This window comes from Symsagittifera roscoffensis, chromosome 5, assembly GCF_963678635.1.
Source record: "Symsagittifera roscoffensis chromosome 5, txSymRosc1.1, whole genome shotgun sequence".
Classification (NCBI taxonomy): Eukaryota; Metazoa; Xenacoelomorpha; order Acoela; family Convolutidae; genus Symsagittifera; species Symsagittifera roscoffensis.
The window spans coordinates 51,654,101-51,665,552 of record NC_087066.1 but is presented as its reverse complement, the minus strand read 5'-3'; the positions used below and the strand labels follow the sequence as shown (position 1 = coordinate 51,665,552).

Sequence of the window (11,452 nt, the reverse complement as noted above, 5' to 3'; positions counted from 1 at the left end):
CAAAGCCAATCCCATGTTTGTATCAATCAAAGCATTCAACTTTCGGCATTCAACTTTCGGCATTAATTTCCGAAAAAAGACAATTACTCTTGAAACAAAGCGCTTTCATTTTTTTAAATTGATTTTTGGCTCCCTGGTTTTCAGTTAGTTTATCATCCTCCTCCGTACCGCATCCTTAAATGCTTTAAAGTAGGTGTAATTTGGTCTACAGGTGCACCAACCACAACGTAATAAAAACGATAACATTTAAGTTGTTTTGAAATCTTGATCATATTTCCATCTTAAGAATCCTTATCAAAACTGACTTCCAAATTGGTTTTATCTTGAAATAATCGTGAATAGTGGAAAAATCTCGTAAGCTTTTTGTGAATACAAATTAAAAACCATAATAAAAACCATAGAAAGTTTTTCGAAAAAAACCTAGAGTTCTCTTGTTGTTTATTCAAAGGATCAGATGATATTTCATAAATGGTTTACTCTAAACTTAGATCAAAACTTAATTAGAATGAAAGAAAATTTCGAAAATGACAATCAGGTTTGTTTTATGCTGTAAACTTTGCTATCTGGACTAAGAGATTATTTCCTAACGTCCTTCTCTGGCTTGCGTTGGGATCCGCAAGGGAAAGACCGAATTCTAACACGTAATCACAATATCCCTTTTCATTGAATTTTTAGTAGGCGTAAGGTTTCCTGTGTCGAACTCTGCTGCGCCCGCTTTTTCTCGTCCCGGCTGTTTTTATTCGACTTCAGATTCAACACGCAAGATGTTTGATGGCATGTTAATTCAAGATAACGAATAATTATCCAATTGTACAAGGCCTATAGGATTGCCAGAATTTAACCTATCATTTTTCGCGATGTATGGTTTTGCGAGTTATCTACTAACTTACCTCTTGCAATTGAATTAGACGGTATCCTATAATGAAGTGAATCCTTTGTTACTAAAGGATTCCCAACTTCAGTTTCGCTCACTCACTCTACTGTTTCGACTATCTCCCTGACAGTCATTATTATACGAGATCAATTCGGCTTTAATTTTCGCACCCTCGTTCCTACAGACAGACTTGCCGTTTTAGGCTCTAAACAATTGCTCTGCCTCGTGGAGTAGACCCTCCAATTTCTTCTCTTTTATTTACATTTAGTTTCCTTAAAGTCACGCCATTCGCAATCAGTCCTGGCGTCCGCTTGATTCGCTCATTCGCTGATGTTTTATAACTCCATCCCTCCCCCTGTCAACGCTGACAAGCGACATTTTTTCATCAATCGCGTTACGCTTATTAGTTACAGGTATGCGGTAGGTGTCACAATTTGACCCAAGAAAACAATTGCCATACGATCCTGATCAACTAATTCCTGACTTCCGTCAACTCTATACCCCGAGTTCAACTCAACCTCCAAACCATGCAATGTTGGTGAGCCTTCTAAGGTCTTTATTTTAATTATCCTGAAAGTGTTTCCGTTTCCTAGGCATATCCAAATTATATCTCATTGCAATCACAGCGTTCTAGCTCCTGAGGGCATGCCATTCCCTCCCCAGTTGTTCTCTCAGGTCAACAAACTACTTCCCGGAAGCTAATTGAAACTGCCCTTTGTATATTTTGGGTTCCTAAATTCCCGGTCCCTTCGTATATAAAAGTTTACCCTTCTGCGACTACTTTTCTTTGTTAAGCTCGTAACTCTATCAGCGCATTCGCCAAGCTAAGTCAAACCCAAGGTTTACCAAGTCCACTTAAAGTAATTCCACTACTCCAATGCGTTAGACGAAGAACAAGATATTCTTTTAGGCTTCAAGACTCCTAATGTATCCCCTGCAGGTAACTTTCATCCATCCTTGTTTCCACTCGATGATCACATTCCATTTCCAGTATTTATTTGTAAGGGATTGGTCTCTTCGGTGTTAAGTCTAGATGTTTCTATACAATTCGGGGTCATAAGTCCCAAAAGTCAACTTAATGTCACCCAAGTGTCAAACTTCTTCGGACAGGTTTGGAGTCTTATGGGGGTCCTACTCAACAAGTTTCGTCATTGTCCGATTAGTATTGCACGGGTGAGTCCAATTTGAAATTACATCATCAGTTTTGCCTGAAATTAGCTTTTGACCCCGGAAGCTGACACCGCATGAGGTGAGTTCACAAGGTTTTATTGACAAATATGTCATAAAACCGATGCGTTTTACTAAGCGTTCATTGCTGGTTGAATGCTTAGTAATTTTATCCTAAATTATAAGTCTCACCTTAGATCGTCAAATTGTCTTGAAAAAAAGTAGAGTAGAAACAATAGTTAGAAAAGGTATGAATTAATTAGTTGGTTAGATACAGAGCACTGGGTTATTAGATTATATAAATGAATCGAACAGCTTAAAGAAATATACCTATGAGGGGAGGTTGAGCTAATCTTATTTTGTTCATCAATATTTTATCTTCTTACTAAGGTCGGTGGCTGATTTGTATGTATGGTTGCCCTTGATGTTTGTCCAAGTCAGCACTTCTGGTTGGGTCGTCTGAATCGTCTTGCCGTAGTCCTTTGGGTACTTGTAGTCCAGACTTCCTCGGGGGTGCGTATCTCGATTATCTCGATTTATAATTTTTCAAATCAAACTTAAAATGAGAATTTATTCTCTTTTTATAAATGAAAAGGGCTAGATTAATTTTAGTGTTAGGGCAGAAAAGAAAAATTATTTATTTTTAAAAGATCTGACTGAAGAGAAATGACTTGCTGCTGACTGAGCAAAATGAAACACTGAAGATTTCAGGCCAGTCCTTTTGCTCATAAGCATAAACCGGCGGCTGATTCAATCTTTAATTATTCAGGTTTCACCTGCTCCTTTGTTCTCCCTTTTTAATAAGGGAATTTTCAACTAGTTTTTATTTGATTTTTTCAAATCAAATATCTTCAACTTATTAGTCCCCTTTGATAAAAACCGCATTAATTGAGCGTATTAATAATCGCCGCCCTTTTAAAATATTGAGCATGAAAAAATGAGAAAAATTGGTCAAGTATTTAAAAAGGAGTGGATTTTCAAAACAAGATTTTATAGTCCTAATAAGAGTAAATCAGTCAAAATCTGATTTAGTGAAAAGAGGCTTTAATTTAAATGGCACGCTCCAATTTAGAATTGGGTTGTTAAATAAACAATTAAGACAATGGTCTTTTGTGTGTGTGTAGTATTTCGCAATACTACAACTCACCCCTTTTTTTAGAAAATTAAGCTGTTCGATTCTTACAGTTACCATGGTGAAAATTTAAACACTTTAATGGTTAAATACTATAGTTATAAAATTTAAAGAGAACATCAAACGAAAAAGTTATAAAGATAAGTTAGGTTTTATCTAGAGCTTCCTTCCGGATTCAAGCTCCACATTGTATGATCTGAGGATCGCTATCTTCCTCTGTGAAGCCTCAAGTTTTTGTTGCAACTTCACGATTTTCTTCTTTTTAATTTTGTTTTTAATTCCGTCCGTAAGTTGTTGAATTTCGTCCTGTTCTTCCTGTCTGTTTTTTACATGGTTCGGAAAAGCAGTTATTCCCTCGAACGGAATGGTGACTTGCGTGCCTCCTGCCTTGAGGATGTAGCCGTGTTCCTCCCTCTTCTTTAATTTCAAGAAGTTGTTTTCGTTCTTTATAACCCCTTCTGGCTGGGTTATGAAGTCGATAGGCATCATCGCCTTTTCCATTGCCGTTGAGTTAACGACTTCAATGAACGATGGCAGTTTCCATCTGTTAAAATTTTCCTTTATTGAGTACTTTAAACTCGTTATATATTTTGGATTTTCCGTATCCAATTTGGTTTCTCTGCACTTCTGCAGCTCCAATCTTTGGGTTAAACTGGGAAAGTTGCGAGGGTTCTTATTTAACCCGTCGTCTATTGACAAAGATTGAACTGCTAGAGGTTTCCGTTGTTTCTTCCTGAGGGGCAGCTTTCTTTTGAACTCCTCTGGTGCTGGGTCTGCGTTTCTGCAATTCCAGTTTAAAATTGGGTCGTATTCCATTTTGCTAAACATCAATATAAAATGACCAAATATTCAAAATCCCGAATTACATTCGGATATTAAGGCTAATTATCAAATGTTTGAACGATGAAGGACAAAGTGTAAAATTGTATATATATATATATATAAAAGGTGGAAAATATAATCTTGTGGTTTCACACAAACCCACCACGGAAAACAAATGAAGAAAGACGATCATGGTGTTTATTAACCACAGGAATACAAATCAAGAAAGACGATCATGGTGTTTATTAACCACAGGAATACAAATCAAGAAAGACGATCATGGTGTTTATTAACCACAGGAATAAAGCACTTTACAACACTGAGTTAAACTCAGATATTAAACTTATGTAGTTAAAGCAAAAAATGGAAATTTGGGCATTAATTAACCCCTAATCTTAAATGTATGTCCACCTGGGGTCATAACCAGCAATTTTTGTTACATTTTTTGATAGAAAATAGAAAAGATTTGAATTAGAATCAAATCAAAATGAAATATCGTGGAAAAGGAAAATTAAACAGACAATTTGCAAACTGTATAATTTTCAAAAAGATAAGTTTTTTAGTTTCTCTTTGGTTTTAATCCTCTGCATCAGTCCATGTTCACATCTTTAGTAGAGAAAGTCATCCTGAACTTTATGATGCAAAAATTTAACGTAAACAATCTTAAAGATGATGCGGTCCAATTTTCAAAGTGTTGCTTCTGAAAATTTGTTGTTTTTAAGGATTTAAATGCCTGCATGTTGTGGATATTGAACTACCGAATTGATATTTTGACCAAATTGTGAGGAGCGAATCATAAGAGTCTCAAAGGCTGCATATAGCCACCAACAAGCATTTGCGTTGTTGAAAGATTATGGTACCATAATTTTAAAAAGGCTACATGAAGCCACCAACAAATGCTGGCATAAATCTGCGGCGGGTCGGGTCGAAAAACGTTGTTCGCCCATTTTATAAAGATTTTTGATGAAAATTTTACTCAATGTGTTGAGAAAAAAGGAGGTGATGTTTCCCTTTTTGATGAATTTCTTCTAGTTTGCATTTTGTAATTTGAAAACTACAAAGATAATAATTATTGTCATCGGTCCCTACTTGGGCCCTAAGAGGAATCCGATGGTGCAAATTAACTTCGCAGAATGGGTTTGTTACAATTTTACATTGGCTAGTTCTTTTATCAAAGTTTCACTCTATTAATTCTCGTTTTTGTACGTAGGGTAATTTGTCATTCCCTTAAGTGTAATACTGAATTTTCAGTTATTAAAACCGCCTGAAAATGAAATTATTATAGACTCGTAAAACTGTAATATTTTAAACTCCTGGCCTTTTGCAATTTTTTTTGCAAATATGTTGTAGTCGAAAAACTTTTTTGTCTGAGCCATTGGGTTCCGATCCCTCTATCTTTATTTGATTTTGAGGTTGGTCCAAAATTGTTAGCGTACTTGACTGTTTTTGATCTCGGTTAAGAATTAAATCCGTGTTCATGCATTTTGGCATATATTTTTGGGTGTCATACAGAACCGCTATTCATTGTAGTACATTTGTAGGATAATAATCGTAATCTAATTTTTAAGTAAGATTAAACAAAGTTTACTGCTCAGTATACAAAATTTTGGTAAACTTCACAAAACTTTAAGCGTTTTAAAAGCTTTAATGAAAATTAATGTTTTAAAGCACGAAGAAACGGGTTTATTTTATTTCTATGTTTTCAAACGTTTGGCCTATTACACCTTTGTTTATATCTACTTTTGATTCTCTGGAATTTTTTTAGTACGTTAGGCATTGACTTAATTTCATTCCTACAATAAGTGCTTTTTGCATTGATGCCTTTTTGTTCTAAGGACTTATCAATTCTAAACGATGTTCCTAATTTGAAAACCATGCCTGCTGGGAAAATTGAAATTACGCGGGATGATTTTGGTGCAATAGTTATATTTTTATCAAGAAGTACATTTTGATAAAAGCTTAGATATGGATAACTTTTGCTTCTTATAGTACTAATAGGAACTCTTACATCTGGGTATTTTTTTTAGTTCTAAGTTTAAATTCGGAAAGTTTATTGATTTAAAAATGTAAGAAATGAAATCCATTCCTAATATATTTAGATCGCATCCGTTCTCGGCTGAAATCCATGCTTTGATTTTTACCGGATTATCAGTGTTTGTACCAAAAGTTGATTCAAAATTAGTATAACCTATAAGTTTAACTTTTTCTCCATTAACAGCCACTGTGTTTGATCTTGATTTATTCAGCTGTAGAGGCTGTATTTTACAATATTGATCATAACTGTCGAAATTAATAAGCGAACATGTTGCTCCAGTGTCTAGTAGAAATTGGGTTTCCAGACCGTTATTTTTATTTTTGTCTCCGACGGGATGTTGGTATAAGTTAATATACAATTGTATTTTTGGTTCAGACGGAGACTGATTTAGTTTAAATTCACAAGTTCACACTCATTATCGGTATAGTCTCCTGGAATGTCATCATCACTAAAGTTGTGGATCTGGTAAGGTGAATGATAATCGTTATTTTCGTTGAAGTGTTTCTTACTGTTCGACCTGTCACGCGATTGAGAACTTTCATTGAAGTTTGACAAGTGCCTGAACTCTTGCTGAGAGTTTATGTCATTGAAATTGTTGTCTACTCTTGACCTACTCTTGCTATAGTTATGGTGACTTCTGTTTGTATTCTCTCTTAATTGAAGCGAGTTATAATTTTGCTCCTGTTGATCGTTATATTTAAAGCAATGGCTTATCGTGTGGCCTGACATGCAACACCAGTTGCAAAACATTGGGTTGTTTTGTTTGTTTCTATGCTCATGTGGATTATAGGCTGCGTTTATTTTATGATCTTTCATTAGTCCTGTTAACTCCTTAAGCTGATCCTTTATTCCTTCTATCTCCAACTTATTATCAACACTACTTGAGGCTGTTCCAGTAAACTCACTACTTACTGCAAAACTTAAGTCTTTTGTTGCAATATGATCTTTTAATTGTTGCCATGTTGCGGGTGGATTCTCAATTAGGAATTGATGAGCCTTTTGTTTCAAGCCTGGCGGGCTTAAGCCGCGTACAAAGAATTCCATTTTCTTTGCTGTTCTTTGATCATCATTAAAAGTTGGATTAGGCCATCCACGGTCTACTGCGGTGCTTAATCTATGTATGTAGCTTTTAATGAATTCATCAGGTGGTCTTTTTATGTTTTCTGCTTCTATTCGTCTCCTATACTTATCTTTATCATCAGTGAATCTATCTATGAATTGATCTCTTATATCATTCCAAGGTAAGTTTGCTGCTAATCCCTGATACCATTGAGCGGCTGGACTTCTTAATATTGAACCAAATAAGGCTCTTTGTCTGTTATCATATGCGTCTTGTTCGTCACCTGCATCTCCTGGTCTAGTGCCCAGGGAAAATGCTATCTTTTTCTCTACTATATCAAGAAAATCTCTTGCATCTTCATTCGGATCTAAGCCGGTAAACTTTTCGAGAGCTAAATCTGGGTATGCTACTACGTTTGCCATCTTTGTTTAATTAACTCAATGTTTTGTTAACAATATATAAAGGGTTTGGATGTGTTGTGTACTGATCAATTGTTCGGACTGAAATAATTGTATTTAAGTTACAATGAAGTTTGCTGGGTTCAATGAATACGAATTTTTGTTAGATAGATCAATAGTGCTATGGGGCTGATTAAGCTTTTTTAAGATGGAAGTTATCTCTGGGATATTGCTGCTGGAAAGAATGGTTAATTCGTGAATATTTTTGTGTGGGTGTTTGGACAAAATTGTGATTTGATCTTTTTGGATATTGGTGATATACCAAATAATTTTTGTGGATTTATTTTTTCAATTTTAGTTTTAAATTAAATGCTGTTGTATTTACTTGATAAAAGTTGGTCATAGCATTTTACATTCCTTTAGGGACATAAATATTTATCTAGGGAATGATAAACAATATAAAAAATATTTAAATTTTTCTTATGAACTTGTTATTATTTTTAATTTTTGTTAAGGAAAATTTTGTGTTTTTAATTAAAAATGATTAAAATGCAAGTAGTTTTGTGCTTGGGTATATTATGATATCAGAAAGCAATCGGGAGTGAAGCAATTAATCGCTCTTCCGGTATACAAATTATGTTATTTGGTATTTTTATTTGCTGAAGAATTGTGGGTTCGGGGTTCGGGGTTCGTTAGGGTGTTTTGCTAATATACTAATATGATTTTTTTCAGTGTTAGTGATATACCATATGATGTTAGAGACTGTATTTCCTAATTTGAGCTTTAAATTTATTGTACTGACGTCAATTTTAAAATGTGTTGACATTAATTTCACGATGTTTGTTTTCTTTTTCTTAAGCCAAGTTGTACTATTTGATTAGTATGTCTTAGAGTAATGAAAACCTCTTAGGAATTTTTGAATATTAACAAAGGTTATTAATAATAAGATAAGGAAATAAAAATTTTCTTTGGAAAAAAAAAATTTTTCTAAAATTTTTTCTAAGTTTTTCAAGTTTTTTATTTGCTGATTCCTTAACTGAAACCTAAAACTTTGTTCAAGTGAAGTTTTGTTGATGCTATGGTATGGTTAACAATATAACTATATGCCTTTATTGGTTATTATTGGTTCAAAACTTAATTTTTTTGTTAAAAATTTATAGAAAATTTTTTGACTGAAACGATAATCTGAAACCTGAAACTATGGTAGCTGAAGTTGAGTTTTTTTTAATCTTAAAATTTTATATACGCTTTATTATATCTGGTTTTCGCTTTATCTTGCAAAAAAAATTCGAGAAAACCGAATCTTTTGATATCTTAAACTTAGTTTTTGAAAACTCAAACCTGAAACTCTTAAACTCTCTCAAACTCGGTGCATGAAAATAAAAAGTTGGTTTTTGATAGCTGGTCTAGTGTAAATTGGAATTTTGAACAGGTTTGTAACTTCAAAATCAAAAATTTGTTTGCGGAAACCTAAGTTTTTGCGGCTGAAACTATGATTTCTAGAACTGAAACTATGGTTTGACCACTTGGTTTTAGAGTTTTGAGATTGAAAATTTAGGTTGGTCTCTCTAATATATTTCTATTCCAGCAATAAAATTGCCAAAAAGATGAAAATTTTAGCTTAAAACGACGATTTTAGTTTTCTGAAACTATATGTTTGAGGGCTCAAACTAACACCTTCTAGAAGTTTTTTTGAGTTTAAAAATTTGTTAGTGCATTAAAGATTCTTATTATCTTTCAATATTTCACAAAAATTTTTCTCGGGAAGCAAGATTTTTGGTTCTGAAACCAAAAACACCAATTCTGAAACGTACGTTTCAGCCTTAGGAACCAAAATTTAAAATTGGTTTGGTGGGTTTTAACACCGTTAGTTTTCTTTAGAAAGTCAAAATTCGGCGTTCGGAGCTCAATTTCGAGACCAAAAACTCAATTTTTGTGTTCTGAAACCTGAAACTAACAAAAACGTACCATTTAAGACCAGGTTTTTGACTTATGGTATCCAAATTTGGGTTTGACTAGTTCAACTTTTGCTGTTTTACCCGATACAGAAACTTGAAATTTTGACCGGAAACTATACTTATTTTAACTGAAACGTTTGAACCTATAACTGAAACCTAGACTGAAACCAAAAATTTTGGCTGGTAAAAATCAATTTTTTAGTGCTTATGCTATCATATGAAACCTATTTTATCAATATAAAGTGGATGTGTCAGTGTTTTAAACTTAGTTTTTGTTGTGAAACCTGATATTTTTGTGCTGAAACTAAAACTTGGTGTTTGGTGTTATGTGGTTAACGTTTAAGATTGGTTTTAGTGCGTAATCTTATTGTTAATTAGGTGTATATTTAAACTGTGTCAAAAAAAACTAATGATTTATCAAAAAACACTCAAATCCGTTCCTTCCTTTTTGGTTTTTGTTATTTTCTTCCTTAGTTTCAGTAATTGGTAGCTTTACTGATGGATGATTTAGGTTTAAGTTACGTTAAGGTGGTTAGAATTAAAATGAGTTTAAGAAAATTTGAGGATAAGCCTCGAGAATTGATGAAGGATTAGGATAAATAGCAACAACCGTGGATGGTTTGAGATAATGTGATGAAGAATTCAATTTATCATACAATTTAGGGTACTCTTAGATCGCACATATGACCACTTAACCCCCTCGAAAAAATAAATGAAGATATTTAATAAGTTTTTGAGCACTTTAGTTTAATACAGAATTTCGTTATTTTTAGTGATGATAACTTTAAACTAAAGTTTCGGCAAAACTTTAGTGGATTACTGGACAAAACGGGTATATCTTACTAGCGGACTTAGGCAGAGAACGATTCTTTCAGAAATTTTATATATTATTATAATAATAGATAATAGTTAAGTTCATGAGCTAATGTCAGTTAGAAAGCCGTCTAATAGACCTCGAGATGGAGGGATATCGTGGGCGACTGCTAGCGCAGGGGATGCATTTCGCAAGAACCCTACCAGGAATATCTCTCAAGTAGAAGACAATGAAATTGTGTTTCTATCGAAAGATACCCATTGTCTCTGGCTTTTTGAGGTTGAAAACTAATCTGACAAATACTCACAGATCCTAATAGTAATATATTTTTTGAATTTAAAAGCTGTTTCTAGTTTGTTGGAAAAAGAATTTCTTAAGGAGTAGTTCTCTGCTGTGGTCGCACCAGTTTTACTAAGCGCTCATTGCTGGTTGAATGCTTAGTAATTTTATCCTAAATTATAAGTCTCACCTTAGATCGTCAAATTGTCTTGACAAAAAGTAGAGTAGAAACAATAGTTAGAAAAGGTATGAATTAATTAGTTGGTTAGATACAGAGCACTGGGTTATTAGATTATATAAATGAATCGAACAGCTTAAAGAAATATACCTTTGAGGGGAGGTTGAGCTAATCTTATTTTGTTCATCAATATTTTATCTTCTTACTAAGGTCGGTGGCTGATTAGTATGTATGGTTGCCCTTGATGTTTGTCCAAGTCAGCACTTCTGGTTGGGTCGTCTGAATCGTCTTGCCGTAGTCCTTTGGGTACTTGTAGTCCAGACTTCCTCGGGGGTGCGTATCTCGATTTATAATTTTTCAAATCAAACTTAAAATGAGAATTTATTCTCTTTTTATAAATGAAAAGGGCCAGATTAATTTTAGTGTTAGGGCAGAAAAGAAAAATTATTTATTTTTAAAAGATCTGACTGAAGAGAAATGACTTGCTGCTGACTGAGCAAAATGAAACACTGAAGATTTCAGGCCAGTCCTTTTGCTCATAAGCATAAACCGGCGGCTGATTCAATCTTTAATTATTCAGGTTTCACCTGCTCCTTTGTTCTCCCTTTTTAATAAGGGAATTTTCAACTAGTTTTTATTTGATTTTTTCAAATCAAATATCTTCAACTTATTAGTCCCCTTTGATAAAAACCGCATTAATTGAGCGTATTAATAATCGCCGCCCTTTTAAAATAT

General features: G+C 33.8%; 1 protein-coding gene across 1 annotated transcript in view; it reads right to left on the bottom strand.

Moving 5' to 3' along the window:
- LOC134846018 (phosducin-like protein 3) overlaps window positions 1–10,179 on the bottom strand; it is a 275,293-nt gene extending 265,114 nt beyond the window's left edge. The window contains exon 1 of the mRNA XM_063863183.1: window positions 10,167–10,179. The gene's annotated coding sequence lies outside the window, so the exon portion shown is untranslated. The remainder of the gene's footprint in view (window positions 1–10,166) is intronic.
- Between the last annotated feature and the right edge of the window lie 1,273 nt (window positions 10,180–11,452).